Source organism: Grampus griseus (genome assembly GCF_964374135.1).
Source record: "Grampus griseus genome assembly, chromosome: 10".
Taxonomy (NCBI): domain Eukaryota; kingdom Metazoa; phylum Chordata; class Mammalia; order Artiodactyla; family Delphinidae; genus Grampus; species Grampus griseus.
Window position 1 is genome coordinate 74484010 of NC_139004.1, and position 18249 is coordinate 74502258.

Consider the following 18249-nt stretch of genomic DNA (forward strand, 5'->3'; position numbering starts at 1 on the left):
AGCTGTGATTCCACTTTTTCTTTGAACAAAAAATAAATTGGGTTTCTTTGCAGTGAAAAATAGAAGGCTTGCTAAAAGCACTGACTTCAGAATAGTGCTTATCATACATTTGTGGAGAGCATACTGAAGAAACCATGCCTGGCGCCGCGTGTGCTGAGAAGCCCACTTTGGCTTCTTCTGGAAAAAAGCCTGAGCGATGTGCTCAGCTAGAGAGTGTTAGTATTTCCCTTTGACTCTCTTTCTGATTCATTCACTTGTGTCTCCATTAGCAATTTGTTTTTAATTCAGTGTTCTATGGATAAAGTATCTTGCTGGAAAACAGGCACATTTTACGTGCATACGCCTGACATTTTAAAAAATGAATGTAATGGAACTCCATGCTCAAAATAAACAGGCTGTCTTTCCCTTTCCCCACCAAACAATATTTATAAACCTCCAGGATAAATGAATTTTCTGCTGTCGGTACACCTGGTCTGGCTGTGTAAGTGCTTCTTTGTATCCTTTGAAAGAACTCAGTTCTGCCCTGAACACCCAGGTGCAGGAGTCACTGGCCCTCAGGAAGGCTGACCTGGATTCAGGAGAGCAGTGCTTCAAAGCTAATCTAAGAAACTTCTTGTAGTTTACATGTTCCTAATGGACAGCCTTGTTTATTTCGCTTCATCGTAATGATCTACTTCCTCTGTGTTCTACACGTTCAGTAATAAACTCATCGATCAGTTGGCATCAAGCTTATCTGTGATGAGTCCCAATTCCACTATTCCCTGAGACCCTGGGCAAGAGACTTAACTTCTCCAAGGCAGGTTACTCATCTAGTTTAAAATCTGTGTTTAAATATATATGTATAGTGATGTTGAGCATCTTTTCCTGTGCCTCTGAGAAATGCAAATCAAAACTACAATGAGATTCACTTTGTTATAAAACAGAAACTAACACACCATTGTAAAGCAATTATACTCCAATAAAGATGTTGAAAAAAAAAACTACAATGAGGTATCACCTCATGGTGGTCAGAATGGCCATTATCAAAAAATCTAGAAACAATAAATGCTGGAAAGGCTGTGGGGAAAAGGGAACCCTCCTGCACTGTTGGTGGGAATGTAAATAGATACAGCCACTATGGAGAACAGTATGGAGGTTCCTTTAAAAACTAAAAATAGAACTACCATATGACCCAGCAGTCCCACTACTGGGCATATACCCAGAGAAAACCATAATTCAAAAGAGACATGTACCACAGTGTTCATTGCAGCACTATTTACAATAGCCAGGACATGGAAGCAACCTAAGTGTCCATCAACAGATGAATGAATAAAGAAGATGTGGCACATATATACAATGGAATATTACTGAGCCATAAAAAGAAATGAAATTGAGTTATTTGTAGTGAGGTGGATGGACCTAGAGTCTGTCATACAGAGTGAAGTAAGTCAGAAAGAGAAAAGCAAATACCGTATGCTAACGCATATATAATGGAATCTAAAAAAAAAAAAAAAGGTACTGATGAACTTACTTGCAGGGCAGGAATAAAGATGTAGACATACAGAATGGACTTGAGGACACGGGATGGGAGGGGGATGTTGGGGTGAAGTGAGAGCAGCATTGACATATGTACTACTGAATGTAAAATAGATAGCTAGTGGGAAGCAGCAGCGTAGCACAGGGAGATCAGCTCGGTGCTTTGTGACCGCCTGGAGGGGTGGGATAGGGAGGGTGGGAGGCAGACTCAAGAAGGAGGAGATATGGGGATATATGTATGCATATGGCTGATTCAATTTATTGTACAACAGAAACTAACACAGTATTGTGAAACAATTATACTCCAATAAAGATCTATTGAAAATATATATGTATACACACACTTATCTTAAAAGGCTATTGTAAGGATTAAATGAGAAAATGCTTGTAAAGTGCTTAGCACAGAGCTGGACATATTCATAATTATTAGTTGCTAAACCAATGATTAAATAACATTATTGACATTTACAAATAGCTTTGCGTTTTACAAAGGTACTATCTTGAACAACATCTGAAAAGCAATTTGGTGTCCACATTAATATCTCTCTTTCCATGTGATTTTAATACTTTAGCTGATTTGTCTGGGCTGGATTTCTTAGCCCAGGTTAAAATAGTTTGACTACAACTGAGCCTGCTTCCTCCAGGGCCCTGACCGACTGGGCAGTCATCATGTTCTAAAGAAAATGATCTCTGCTACAGACTGGGCTTGGGTTGAGTGTTAGGGACTCAATCAACTGCAAATATATATATATATATATTTTTTTTCTAATAATTAAAAAAAGTCTGCTAAGCAAAAAAAAAAAGAAAAATTATTCATACATTCTCAAACTGAGTGATAGTGTCTCTTCATACATTCTTCTTCTGGAGCTTCTATGAAACATTGATTTGGAATCTGTCCCTGTTGTCTCCTAACTGCTTTTATGTCATCTCTTTATCTGTGCTGTATTCTGAGTGGTCTCCTTAGTTCCAGTTCACCAATTCTTTTATTCAGGTGTATCTGATATGACCTGAAACTTGCTGATTATGGTCTTAAAGTTAACAACTACAGTATGTTCTGCTGCAAATATTATATTTGGTTCTCTTTTGAATCTTCATGATCCTTTAACAATAATGTCCTGTTCTTTCTCTACAGTTTCTATGCCTTCTTTATTTGTGATATTGAACACATTTATTTTAGAGTTTCAGTCAGATGATTGTCTTCAGTTCTAGAGGCGTGAATTCTCCAACTTACTGTATCAGCTGATTCTCCCTCGTGGTTCTCGTGCAGATCATTTATTTTTTTAATCATTGGGCTTATCACTGGTGTTGGGGTGAGGTGGGGTGGAGACTTTTTTGGAAGTCCTTTATGTCCTGGATTATAGAATTATCACCATGGAGTAGTTAAACATGGAATTCTCCTATAATTATTTTTATGTTTGTTTCTCAGCTGGGGGATCCCATGCCACATGTCAGTTTGGACCTATACCTGATCATCATGTGATGTAGGCTGTGGGTTCTGATGTGTTTGTGTGTAACTGTTTCTCCCACCTGTAACTCCGGTAGATTGCAGTCTTATATGCAGTAACCCTAGACGAACAGAGGAGTTTTTCTAGTCTTCCTCTCAGAGAAAAAAAAGTGTTTAAAGGCTCCGCTATTTCTATTGTGGGCTGAAGTCCAGCTCCCAGGCTCTCATTATCCAAAAGGTCCCCATGGCATCAGGTCTGTTCAGATTTTGCGGCCCTCTTTCTTTCTGGGGATTACCTTTTGCTTGCAAGCGCTGATATGTACGTACTTATTTTTTTTGTTCTTTTTATGTTTTGTTCTTCCGTTCTTTGTGTTTTTAATAGGAGGATCCCCTTCTGTGCCCGTTTGGTGTTCTGGGTTGCCCCAGCATCTTTTCTTAGAGAGCACTGCTCAGGCCTGGGTTAACTCATGCAAAGTGCCTACGCAAAGCATTGAGCCCAGAACTAATTCAGTGCTTTGATTACAACTTTGGACCTTTTGTTAAAGCTATGACACCCATTTTATTTAATTAGTCTTCTTGAAATCTAGTGTGTGTGTGTGTGTGTGTGTGTGTGTGTGTGTGTGTGTGTAAAAGCCCTAGGCATTTAATCATTAAAAGATACAAGGAGCAACTTCTCATGAGGATACCTCCTTACCTAAAGAATGGACTAGGAAACATTCCTTTGTATAAACCAGCCCCAGATTATCTCAAAATCTAAAAGGGTAAATGAAGGCAGTTTGTTTTTCCCCTAGTACAGCCAGCCACTGATTGTATTTTCAGCAGTAAATAGATCAGGCCACTGGTGGGCTAGTGTTTTCAAAGAGTGTCTAAGTGGTATGTAAGGTATAAAATTTTTATGAAAACTTTGGCTAAAAAGACCAACACCCTTTCTTATTGACTTGGTGTTTTATTGACCCAGGCATCTCCATAGTTCTTAACCTGTAGGAACATAATTTGGGTTCTAGAAATGTTCTATTGTAACAACAATAACCAAATAGTTTGTTCGTACAGACTTTTCTCCTCTCTTTTAAAATCATTTCCTATGGTGTAAAATAGCCACATTTCCCTGGGGTAGAACAAGCATGAAGAACAAAAATCAGGACCTAAGGGATGGGGGTGGGGAGTAGAGGAAGAACGATATGGGCCTTTCTTTCTAGCTGCTAGGACAATAGGGCCAGAACTGGGTCAGGAAAGTGAGATATTTACCTCGGGCACAAAATTTAGGGAGACTCCAAGAAGCTCAGTAATTAAGGTAAATTATCATTTTTATGCAATATATTAAAAAATTAAAATTGGCAAACTATGAGCCCTGGGCCACGGCCTGCTTTGGTAAATAAGGTTTTATTGGAATCAGCTCCAGGATTAGGGTGACGTGAGTGAGACATAGTTGTCTAAGTGCAGGGTCAGATACTACTCTTATTTAAAATGTTAATTTTTGCCTATCATTTTTTGCATTCATTTTTAGTTTTAAGATATTGCCTTAAAATATTATTTATCTTTATTACCCCTTTTATTTATTATTCAAGGGGAGTGCCTCACTTATGTCATCGTGGGCCTGGCTCTTAAATGGAAAGCTATCATAGAGAAATGGTAATGGCCGAGTGGTTACATTCGCATAGCTACTGATAAAACCACCAAATCAACCCTCTGGGAGGGATGATCTTCATGATGTTTTGCCCTCAGTTTTGTCCTCTGCAAAATGGCGGCAACAACAGTACTTCCTTTATAGGATTACAGTGAGTATCAATGTGGGCTGTTCAAGACAGTGCCCAGCACATGGGATCAGTGAGCAGAGTAGCAGTGATGGTGAAAATAAAAGATAAGTTTAGTAATTTCTAAACAAAGGCAGATTGTTTAGGGCCTTGGTTGTCTTTCTAAGGACTTTTTTATTGGGGTAGGACATATATAATGTACGATATACCATTTTACCCGTATTTCAGCATACAGCTCTGTGGCATTAAGTGTGTTCACATTATTCTGCGACCATCTCCAGAGCTTCTAAAGGGTTTGAACTCTATCCTACAAGCTCAAAAGGACCTTTGAAGGCTTTGGAGCAGGACGTTGCCCTAAGGGAGCATGTGGGGAAAATGAATCTGGGAAGAGAACCTACAGTGATGTAGAGGAAAAAAAAAACAGGAAACAGGAGGGTTCTGCAGTGGACCAAATGTGAAGTGGCCAAGGCACTGACTGAGGTGACAACAGGAGTAATAAGAAAGGGCAGAGAAAGAGGTTGGTGAACCTCATTAGACAATGAGAGAAGGGTGGAAAGACTCTAACGGGTGAGGCGAGATTTTGAAAGAAGATACAGCTCATCGTAAAGTTCCTTTAGGCATAAAACAGTAGAACTGTGGGTCAGACAGACGCTTGGCTCCCAAGGCGGTGTGCTGTAATCAGCTCCTAGTGGCAGAGCCAATTCTTCAATCTTCAGGAATTTTATGAGCCAGTTGTTAAATGCAACCTTAATTAAAAATTAAATAGAAATGTACAATTAAATAAATTACATTAGAAACAAAGGTTATAAAGATTCAACACCCATCACTTCCTAATTATTTTACTACATTTTAGTACTGTCGCTGCTTTTGAGGTTATTTATTGTATCTGTACAGTAAAATACTGTATAATGGTATGCCACTAAAACATCTTTTCTCAATTCCACTTTCACTGCCATTCTGTTAGTAGCTAGAAACTGACCTTGGTGAGAGTATTTACACCAGGAAATCAGCAAAAGCTACAAACTGTGACTGGATTCATTGTTATGTTGATTGTCTAGATCTAAGAAGGTGATGGAAAAATGTTAATAATGCAGATTACACTTAATAGCGTGTTGTGTCAGTAGCCATTATCCTAGAAATATATTTTAAATCAAAGTTGAATGGCTATGAATATAAGACTTCAGCAAATATCGAAAAAGCATTCTATAACAGTCAATTGGAATTTTAAAGAAGGAATATTGTATGTTTTATTGTTACTTGTAAATTGTGTGCTGCGTATCTTTTGTATCAGTAAAACTTATAATAAAATTATATTTTTATTTATGCATAATTATTTTTGGCCCATCTGTTGTTGGACATTTACCAGCACACTGCTAACCGTAATCTTCTCTGATAAAGAGATTTATTTGTATAACATGTGGTAATCATTCTCTCAACCTTAAGCGTGTCTTTTCGAAGGACAAATGACTTGTTCTCCAGTCAAAAGGGAAAACTGGACACATCCTGTACCTAGTACGCACCGAAATGGCTTTTCTCCAGGCAAACCACACTATTTCAGCATCTTAATTTTATACTCTCACCTCCAGCAACAGTTACCATTGTTTGAGCACCACAGTCTACCAGCCACTATGCAATGTGCTTTATTCACATTTCCATCCTCCCTTACCTCTTCAAGGTAGGTCCTAGTGTTATCCCCATTTTATAGACAGAAAGACCAAGGTAGCTTTACTCTCCTAAGTTTGTATAATTAGTAAGTATTGAGGGAGAGATTTGAATGCAGACCTTTCTGGTTCTTTCCAGTCTCTTGATTCTGATACCTTTGCTGCCATATTGCCTCCAAAAATTGACACGGAGATAAACGTTTCCTCTTCAACACAGATATTCTTGGCAATGGTTACTGATCACTTACTATGTCCCCCCTGAAGTGCTGGGCACCAGGAAATTCACATGAGAAGCCTATGAAGTGGCTTCTGACTCCCAGGAGTTCATCCCGTTTACCAGCTCTTATGCGAGCCAGTGTCCCGTTGTCCTCAGCAGCTCCCGCAGTTTTACAGTCAGAGGAGTCTCTTCCCAAACAAGCTGTACTCTCGTCACATCTGATTCTAGTTTGGCTTCATTTGCTCCAAGGCCGACACATTCATTTCTTACACCTCTTCTGCTCATCTCCTAAATCTCCCTTGAAGAATTCACTTGCTGCTTCTCCCTCTCGGTGCTTTTTAAGGTAGTTGCATGCTGATGCAGAAATCAAGGCACCTCCAGCCAGGAGGTCCACACGGATGGTACAATTATCTTTAGTTACAGGGCCTAAGACGAGTCTCCTATCAGAACTGCGTGTTGCTGTGCATGCTCTCAGCTCCGCTACCTAAGATGTGTCCAAAATAAGAAATTTCAAGGGCTGTTGAGCACTCTCATTTCCCAAGTGGATCAGTACAAAGAGCGTTTGACATTGGAGGCCTAGCATTTGAGATACAGTGGAAGAACTTTTCAGCACTGGGTGTCCCTTTCCCCAATATTCCAAGGCTGGTCTGAGTTCACGAACACCTCAAGATTCTGGTTCTTTCCCCTTATTTCCTCTTTCTCCATGTCTTCACTTACCAAGACATTTCCCTTGCTTTCTGCTTTGAAACTAGGCCACTAATTAAGAGAGAAGTCAGAAATCATGTTAATATTGTATCTGTGATGCAAAAGGAAGCAAGGCGGAAACAAGGTCTGCTAAAGATAGAAAAGCAATCCTTCTGTTCACAGTGATTGAAACATAAAGATTCTAAAACATTAACAATATAAATAAACCAAACATAAGCAAACATATATATTGATATTCATATAAATGTTTAAGCATGCCCACATATCATATAATGGCATTTATTCTTTTTTTTTCTCAAGAGGAAAAAGAGAGGGTCATTCGTGAACAGGAGGGCCTACTGTCTAAGTGTCCGTTTGGGTGTGCCCTGTGTTTTGAATCATATAAGCATAGATCCTTGCCCTTGAGGGGTCTAGAGGATACATTTCCAACACTGGAAAGTACATGCTGCTTTGTGCAAGGCCTAGCATCGCCAGCAGTCATTGTTTTCTTGTGCACCTACTGGCGTGTATGTGCCAGGCACAGAGTAAGTGCTTCCGGCGCATGGTCTGATCTGTTCCCTGTACCCATCAACACCTGAGGCGGAGGCCATCCTTTCACACTCCAGGAATGGGAGGTGGAGAGCGGTTATGCTGTCCGTTCACTGTTACAGAGATGGTAATGCGGTGAGGCTAGAATTGAAATCCAAGTCATCTGATCTGGAGGCTTGGCCCTTAGCCTCAGTGAGGGGCGGGCCCAGAGACCGCACAGACCTGGGTTCAAAGCCCACCGTGCCTCCTCCTACCTTAATGTTGGGGGGGGCGGGGCAGATTTACTTTTCCTTCCCGAGCCTCAGCTTCCTCCGCAGCAAATAGAACCAACCCTGCGGGGTATTGTGAGGATGGGAGAGAATGTGAAGGGGGAGCTTCAAACGGGGCCTGGCCGGCAGCTGACAGTAATTAGTAACCGATTTGGGTGACTAATTCTGTTGGGAAATACTGCCCAATCTTCAACAGGTAAACATTAGATGTGAGTAAAGAGAGAATTATTGTAAAAACGCAGTTCATCTGATGTTGATTCACTCTATTTATTCCTTTGTTCATCCATTCAACAAATATTTATTAAGCATCTACTCTGGTGTGAAACATTTTCTTCAGTCCTTTATGTGTAACTTAAAAAATAATGCAACCTGAAAACCACACTGGGCAGGAGATACAGTTTCTGAGGAATCTTTCGGCATTCACCAATCCAGCCTTTTTTTTTTTTGCGGTACGCGGGCCTCTCACTGCCGTGGCCTCTCCCGTTGAGGAGCACAGGCTCCGGACGCGCAGGCTCAGCGGCCATGGCTCACGGGCCCAGCTGCTCCGCGGCATGTGGGATCCTCCCAGAGCGGGGTACGAACCCATGTCCCCTGCATCAGCAGGCAGACTCTCAACCACTGCGCCACCAGGGAAGCCCACCAATCCAACCTTTTACATCACCTGTCATATTGTAGGTACCAGGCTCAGCTCGAGGGTGGACTGGATACACTCCCAGCCATGTTGGGGTGAGTGTTCCTGGTCTAGCCTGAGAGCCAGCATGCCACATTTTCAGGGGTGTAAACAGAGAATTCTGAGTGCAGAGCAGAGGCAGGGATTCAGGGTCTGTAAGACTTCACCTTCACCTCTAAGACAACTTTTGAAGGTGTTGGGATGGGAGGGAGGATGCAGGCCTGGGGAACAGTGAGAAAACCAATATGGTTGAAGCATTAGGTGCAAGGCGGCTTGCAGGTGGAACATCCATTTACTCTTTGGAATACAGTCTTCCTGTTGGCATGGCAACTGCTGCAAAATTAATTCAAGGTGGTACTTCAGATGATGCCTTGGAGACTGTCCAGGAGTCATTTAAATTGCTTGTTTGTTATGTGTAAGAATTTGCCTAACCTCCAAGCTGCAGTTGCAGCTTGGCAATCTCTTGTTTATTGTGCTGATATTGTTTCTTGGGTCATTATCTTCCTTAAACCATTTTTTTGCATTTTATTCTGCCCATCTCGAAAATATGCCCAGGCATGGTGTTGATTTTCCCACGCTCCCTTGAGATCTCCTCGGCCTTGCCTCTCTTGCTCTGATGGAAATGCTGCCAGGGTGGTGTTTACAATCTTATTTCTCAGCCCCGGATCCACGCACTCAGCTGTGGTGGATGCCACGGGGCACTCAGCCCTTTCCCTACCGCCCCCCCCCCCCGCCATGGGGTTTGTGGAATGGTCTGGAATTCAGGATCCTCATAAGAGGACAGAGGTTCTCCTTCCTGGCTGAGGAATGGCAGTCAGTGCTGACACTATAAAAGTCTGCTAGATGCAGAGCTGCCCTACAGACCAAAGCCACGTGCCTGCTGTCCCTGACCAATTCTAAAAGCAGAGTAAAACAGAGTTCATGAAAAGCAAATAAATGATGTAGGGTGTTCTTCCAACTGGGGTTCTAAAACCAACAAAAGTCTTCAGCTTCTTAGATCAGTGGCGGATTTGCCAAAGCAAAATAAACGTCTAAATCTCTTCCTGCTTCTCCTAGGTGTGTGTGAGAGAGAGAGAGAGAGAGAGACAGACAGACAGACACATCACAAGGACACAGGGCGGGGAGGGTGGCATTGGAAGGAGCTGGTGTGGCTTCGCCTTGTGCTGAGAGCGTTGATCAGTGCGCCTTTCCAGGAGAAACTGAATATAAGATCCTTAGGCACAGAAAGAACCTCTCATATGCGGACTCTCTGGGGATTCAATTCACACTCTTCCCACTTTCTTTCTCACTGTCTCTTTGGAAATTCAGGGGAAAGCATTTCCCTAACTCTCAGCTAATAAAGAGAGAGAACTAAGGGGCTTAGAGGTCAAGATTTGTAACACTGAGCAAACTGGTCTCACAAGGTTTGGATCTGGAGCGATGGATCTGCGTCAGGCTTGGTGACAGTGACGGGAGAGGGGTCAAGCAGGCAGTACACACCGCAGACGCTTCTTTAGCCTTTGGTTCCAGGCACTGTTCTGAGAGCTCTGCATGCATTAGTCGTCTTAGTCTCTCAACGATCTTACGAGGCAATAACGTTATTGTTAGTGTTGTTTGTGTGTCCTTTCTGCAGGTGGGGAGACTGATGTCTGCTAGATAAGTAATGTGCCCAAGGCCTCACAGATAACAAGCGTGAGCGCCAGGATCTGAACCTCTGCATCCAGCTATAACCAGTGGTTTTCAAACTGGGGGCACTTTTGCCCCCCATGGGACGTTTGGCCATGTCTGGAAGTCATATCTTGGTGGGGGACTGTCACTGGCATCTAGTGGATGGAAGTGAGGGATGCTGCTAAACACCCTGCCCCCCCCAACAAAAATTTACTAACCCCCAGTGTCCCGAGGGCTGAGGCTAAGGACCCCTGCTCTGGATATGTCGCATCTTACAGTTCTAGTACTGAGCAAGATGATGGAGGCTGAGGACCAAATATAAAGCTTGAGATCAGACGCTCAAGCTGTGAGTAGTCTGAATCCGCCCTGGCCAGCCCAGACGCCCCACTTCTGAGTTCTCTGGTACAGGAAGCAAGGTTCTCCCGAATGACCTTCTGCTTGGCTTCTGGCTGAGTTTGGCGGGGAGCTGCTGGGTTTTTGCCTGAGTCATCACAGGAGACCTGGCTTTGGAATCTCAAGACCACACAGTAGGGAATGAGAAGAAAGCGCTCGCGGCAGTTATTTTCCGTTCCTCGCCTGCCCCCCTGGAGTCTTCCATATGAGAATTTTTCGAAGTGGGGTCGTTAGGAAATCTAGTCTGTGATTTTACAGGAAACACCTGCAGGAGAATGGTGACCTATGAAATCCTCTGCTGGGGGATCTTTTAAGAGCATCATCATTGCAGTTTGGTTTCAGCCTTCTAGGAATCAAGCTTCCTCCCTGGGTTCCCCAAAGGTTTCCTTCCCTTGACCCAGAAAGGGTTAGTTTTAAGATTACCGTCAGGTTTGCTACGTTCAATCTGAATTTCCCATGTACTTTTGGTGAGGTGTGGTCCTTGAACCAGGGTTCATGGCATCACCTGGGAGCTTGCTAGAAAAGCATCACTTTGGGCCATGCCCCAGATCTACTGAATTAGAATGTATAGTGTAACAAGGCCCCAACTTACTCATATACACTGGTCTGTAGAATTTTGGTTTTCACTCTGAAAATTGTTCTAAGAATTATGGGTCCAAATAAATGGGAACTCTCCTCTCTTAAGCCTTGGATTCCACAATTATAGAATGTTTGTCAGACGGGCTCCAGGGCCCTGCTGCAGCTCAAAAATGCTATGATGTCCCAGATTCATGCAATCATGCCGTTGTTTCCAAACAATCCCACAAATGAATCAATGCAGAAATGTTTGAGCTACTTCACCAGTTATATTTCATATACTTTCAGTTGACCTCCGGGCTCTTTGCAGGAACCCCCTCCCACCAAGAAGGAATATTTCCTATTAACAGCCACTCTTTTTGGTTGTGACAGGTGATCACTTATTTGATCTGACTTCTTCCATTACTCAGCAGTTTCTTAGTCCAGTTGCCATGTCGCTGAAGGGATATGAGTCAGTCTACTTCCCAGTCCTCTGTCAATGCAGCCCCCTCCCCGTCGGACTGACATTATTTCAATGTGCTCTTAAAAGTGATCCCAACTTTTTAGGTTAAGGTCTAGTTTTAAAAACCTCATTCTAGGGTTCCTAAGCCCATGTATCTACCCATCCATCTGAACGTGTGCACGTTTCCCAACTACTGTCGTGTTGGGCTTGCTCTCTTCCCTCTCGAGTAAGCCGCAAGGCTGTACGCTCTGTCCCTATCAGCCGAACAGACAACTTTGTCACAGAGATCTTAACCAAGATGGCTGCTGCCCTGGTGAGAGGTTGGGTATTCAGTGGAGACGGGGTCACAAAAGCGGTGTCTGCAGGGACCATAAAAGTGAAGGGGCAGTGCCTGTTACCACAGTGCCTGGGGAGACTCTGATACCTGTGGGGCAAGTGGAGAGGTGACGTGTGACACGTGTACAGTCCCAGCTGGTTGTTTCCAGGCAGAAGAGCATCAGGGCCTTTATATGATCTGATGTGTTTTTTTCAAGAGATAACACAAATTTACCTTCTGACATCTTCATATTTTTAACTATTGGTTATAATTCAGTCTCTTTTTTTCTAAAAACACTGGGTGGACAGAGGGAAGTGAACACATCTACAGATTTTTTTTTATTATTTTTATTGGAGTATGGTTGCTTTACAATGTTGTGTTAGCCTCCACTGCACAACACAATGAATCAGCCATACACACAGATATCCCCTCCCTTTCGGACTTCCCTCCCATTTAGGTCACCACAGTGCATTAGGTAGAGTTCCCTGAGCCACACAGTATGTTCCCATCAGTTGTCTATTTTATACAGAGTATCAATAATGTATATATGTCAATCCCAGTCTCCCAGTTCCTCCCACCCCACCCCTTTCCCCCTTGGTATCCACAGTTGTTCTCTACGTCTGTGTCTCTATTTCTGCTTTGCACATAAGGTCATCGATACCATTTTTCTAGATTCCACATACATGTGTTATTATACAATACTTGCTTTTCTCTTTCTGACTTACTTCACTCTGTATGACACTCTCTAGGTCCATCCATGTCTCTACAGATGACTGAATTTCGTTCCTTTTTATGGCTGAGTAATATTCCATTGTATATATGTACCATATCTTATTTATCCATTCCTCTATTACACATCTGCAGATTTGAGTCAGACCTCAGGCTCCCAGTTGCAACCCTCTGGTGGAGATGAGTCACTTTTTAAATCTTCAAACTAATCCTGTGAAGAATGGTGCACTACGATCACCCCGATTTTATAGGTGAGAAAATTGAGGCACACAGAGGTGAGGAAACTTGCCCAAGGCTATACAGCTCGTAAGTGTTGAGAGCCAGAATTTGGTGTTGGTGAGTTGGGTCATGGGGTTGTAAAGCTCAAAGCCCAGCCAGGGTCACATACAAGGTCAGCACTTGGAAATGGAGCAGGGAGGAGACTGGCCTTCATTTGGTATGCAAATCCCAGAGCTGTGCTCTTACCACCCTTTACTTCCCAAGCCCAACTAGGAACAGCTCGGAGTATGATAGCCCAAAGCGCTGGCAATAAGTTACATGGACTTCTCCTCTCCTTCCTCCCCTCCCCAGTACTGGTTCTGGAAACCAGTTGACCGAAGAATTACCGAAGGGCCAAAGAGAAGGGACCCTCAGATAGGCAGAAATTCTTGAACGTTCCCCTGAGAAATGGCAGTGCTTTGCCCGTGAGCTCACTGTGCATATTTGCTGCTCTCTGGATGGGTCCCAGTTGGGCCAACTTCTGTTCCTGGCTGTTGGAATGTATCCTGGCAGCTCAGAGGTGTAATTTCTCCAAATGCCACATTCCTGCTGAGCCTGCGGGATGAATTGTGCAATTTCAGGTGAACGCATCTTTAAACCTTAGCAAGGGTCGTAGTTTCTCCCCTCCTGCTTTCACTGCAGGCCCCGCTTTGAGACTGAGGGCCTGTGGGGATGCCGGGCCCAGGACTACGGCAGGTGAGGTGCTGGGTGGAGGGCAAGGAGGGCAGGAAGACGTCTGTGGGGCAGCACTGGCGGCCCAGGCAGATGCCGGGCCCCCACTCTGAGAATTGGGGTCATTAATTTTCTGGAGTGTTCACCCATTCCTCCATTCACTTGTAATAAATCTTTTCGGAGTATCTGCTGTGAGCCAGATACTGCTGAGTCTGGAGAATCTTAACTATCAGGAAGGCAAGTCCACCTTATTATGAGCATGTACATTGGGAGGGAGTGTTGGCTCAGTCAAAGAGGCCAGGGACACCATCTTGGAAGAACATGGGACTGGACAGCGCTAGGAAGGTCAGAAGTGGTTAATACGATAAAGAGAAGAGGGGAGAGTCTGAGGCAGAGGGAACAGCCTGTAGAAAGTCTCTGGGGCAGGTGGGAGGGCCCCTGAGTGTATGACGAGCCCACAGAAGGCCCAACTGCTCCCTGCCCCGTTGCTGAGCGCTGACTGAATGCCAGCCCTGGGGCGGCAGGCTTTGCAAACGTGTCAATGGCAATTTAGAAGGGACTTGTCTCTGCTTGTTTAATGGAGTCTCTTTGTTCTGCACAGACCCACTGACCTCCAGAGGTTGGGAACTGAAGGGCTTGAGGGTCAGTACTTTGCAGAGGTCCACACTTTTTGCAAATGGGGACATTGAGGTACGGGGAGAAGGAGTTTAGCCGGGGAGACATGTCATTAGCCTAGATTGAAAGTCTGTCTCTTCCTTCTCTCTCCCTCCCTTCCTGGCAGTTTGGTTCTCTTTATGTATCAGACACTGTGCCAGGTGCTTTCCTGCATTATCTCTATTAATGCCTGCCAGTCACCTGTGAGGCGGGTTTTATCTTGAGTGCTCTTTTACGGGTAAGGAAGGTGAGGCTCAGAGAGGCTAAATGACTTGCCCAGAGTCTCCCAACCAGTAAGCTGTCGAACCACGCCCTCTGTCCCCCTTGAGGCTCTACAGCCTTGATGGCGGGTGGCAGGTTCTCATTCGCACAGAGAATCCTGAGGAAGAACAGGCCCCCCTCCTCCCACAGACGAAGTCAGCGGTCAGTCAGCCTGGGCACAGCAGTGCCGAGCCCAGGGTATGACATGTCCTGCCCGAGGGCGTCAGCCAGCTGTGGGCAGACCAGCCCAGGTCCTCACACACCGGGCTCTCCTTGCAGCATCTGCTGGGGGTGCCACACATGGTCACTGAAGGCCTCCTGGGAACCCGTGGAGCAGGGAGCACAGCATGGGTTTGAGGCCAGGGCTTTGTATCAGATCAAATCCCAGCTGGGCCCCTTAGAAGCAGCATCTTGGCACAAGTTTCATAATCTCTCTGCTTCTTACTTTCTTTGTCTCTAAAATGGGTATCATAACAGAACTTAGTTCGTAGGTTCCAGTGAGGATTTAAATAAGGTGATCTGTACAAAACAGCACACACAGTACCTACCACTGAGAAGTGCCTTCACAAATGGTAGTTTCTTCTAATAGTATCATCTTCATCATTATCAATCATCATCATCACAGACCACATGGGAATAGGCCTTCGATAGCCCCTTAGGAAGTCACCACAGGCATGCAGTGGAGGGCTGGGGTGGCCTCACTGTGATGCTGGAGGGCTGTCGTGACGGTAGACCCTTGCTACAGCAGAATGGCACTCAGCTTAAGCTCATAAGGTGCGCTTTATACCAGAACAATGAACCAAAGGCGAAGAATAAACACAGAAGGGAATGGGCACTTCCAGGATTTCCCCACAGAGAGCTCACTTGCTTATTTTTTGTCTCCACCACCAAAAGGGAAGCTTTATGAGAAAAGGAACATTGTCTTATGTCCTTCTTTATCCTGTTCCACTAGAACAGCTTCTGAGTCCTTGTAGTTACTTAATATTTCCTGAATGAATGAATGAATGAAGTCCTCTCTGGCCTGGTTCAAAGGTCATTTTGCTAGAGGGTCAGGAAATGGAAATGATCAATTACCCAAGAACAGCCTGAGCTTCAAATCTGCAAACTGAAATACTCAATAATACTACTTAATAAGCAAATACTTAAATAAATACTTAACACATAAATAATACTTAATAAATTATTAATAAAGGTAATTAATAATACTTGGTAATCATTGCAATTTATGGCAAGCTATGCCTGTGTACAGATGATGTACTGAGTGCTTAATGTGAATTATCTCACAATACTCAACACCTGTGATGAGGTAGGCATTATTGTCATCCCCACTTTACAGGGAAAATGAGGTTCAGAGAGCTTCAGCCCATTCAAGATCATATGGCTGAGAAGCAGTAGATCCTGGGTTGTTTCCTGGCTCTGATTACAGAGCTTGTACTTCTAAGTACTGCCCTCTCCAGCCTTTCCCATTCCCAGATGAAGATCAAAGAAAATCTTCAATTCAGCCTCACTCTTTTTAGGGCCCAAGGATGCATTTTGGGAACGATAGACCATGTGATGTTGAGAGTCCATGTTCACTTTTCAGTCCTATAGCTTGTATAGCTCCTCCAGCCTGCAGCAACCACATGCTCTCTTTGTAGAGCCATGTGCTCCACTGCCGTGTCTCTACTCCCTGCCCCAGCTCACGTATCAAAATGTGTCTGTTCAGTGCCTCATTTCTTCCAACTTTCTCTGTGCCCTAGTTCTCTTAGCTAATTTGAGCCAAGCTATTAAAGTGTTTCTTTTCAGACAGTTCCTCCAATCTCTAGTGCATATCACCAGAAGGAATTGGAGAACCAAGGAAAAGAGCTCCCAGCCTCCCACCTCTGCCTCATACACAAGGGCTCAGCTTCAAACTCATCTCAGTCCTTCCATTTGGCTTCTGCATTTAAACAAAGGATTTTAAGGAGCAAAGAAGTAAATAGATAACTTTAAATACTATTAGCTTAATTTAATTCAATCATTTGGAATTATTTTGGGATGCCTTCTCTGTGTTTGACACTATTCTCAACATCAGAGGTTAGCAGAGGCAAAGTCCCTAGCCTTGTGGTACTTAAGATGTGGTAGAGAGATGAGAATTAAACTAACAAACAATTTAATATAGAAATAAATGAGAACAATAACAGTAAGTGTCAAACAGAGGGTTAAAAGCCAACGTCTTCCCATGGTGTAGCTGAAAAAAAAAAAAGTCTCAGAGATTGGTTCAAGATGGCAGAGTAGAAGGATGTGTGCTCACTTCCTCTTGTGAGAGCCTGGGAATCACAACTAACTGCTAAACAGTCATCGACAGGAAGACACTGGAACTCACCAAAAAAGATACCCCACATGCATAGACAAAGGAGAAGCTGCAATGAGATGGTAAGAGGGGCGCAATCACAATAAAATAAAATCCCAAAACTGCTGGGTGGGTGACTCACAAACTGGAGAACAATTACATCATAGAAGTCCACGCACTGGAGTGAAAGTTCTGAACCCCATGTCAGGCTTCCCAACCTGGGGGTCTGGCAACGTGAGGAGGAATTCCCAGAGAAACAGACTTTGAAGGCTAGTGGGATTTGATTGCAGGACTTTGACAGGACTGGGGGAAACAGAGACTCCACTAGTGGAGGACACACATAAAGTAGTGTGTGCACATCAGGACCCAGGGGGAAGGAGCAGTGACCCCATAGGAGACTGAACCGGACCTACCTGCTAGTGTTGGAGGGTCTCCTGCTGAGGCAGGGGGTGGTTGTGGCTCACCACAGGGACAAGGACACTGGCAGCAGAAATTCTGGGAGGTACTCCTTGACGTGAGCCCTCCCAGAGTCCTCCATTAGCCACAACAAAGAGCTTGTAGCCTCCAGTGCTGGGTAGCCTCAGGCTAAACAACCAAGAGGGAGGGAAGTCAGCCCCACCCATCAGCAGACAAGCAGATTAAAGTTTTACTAGCTCTGCCCACCAGAGCAACAGCCAGCTCTACCCACCACCAGTGCCTCCCATCAGGAAACTTGCACAAGCCTCTTAGATAGCCTCATCCACCAGAGGGAAGACAGCAGAAGCAAGAAGAACTACAGTCCTGCAGTCTGTGGAACAAAAACCACATTCACAGAAAGAGAGACAAAATGAAAAGGCAGAAGACTATGTACCAGATGAAGGAACAAGATAAAACCCCAGAAAAACAATTAAATGAAGTGGAGATAGGCAACCTTCCAGAAAAAGAATTCAGAATAATGAGAGTGAAGATGATCCAGGACCTCGGAAAAAGAATGGAGGCAAAGATCGGGAAAGTGCAAGAAATGTTTAACAAAGATCTAGAAGAATTAAAGAACAAATAAACAGAGATGAACAATACAATAACTGAAATGAAAACTACACTAGAAGGAATTAATAGCAGAATAAGTGAGGTGGAGGAACGGATAAGTGACCTGGAAGACAGAATGGTGGAATTCACTGCTACAGAACACAATAAAGAAAAAAGAATGAAAAGAAATGAAGACAGACTAAGAGACCTCTGGGACAACATTAA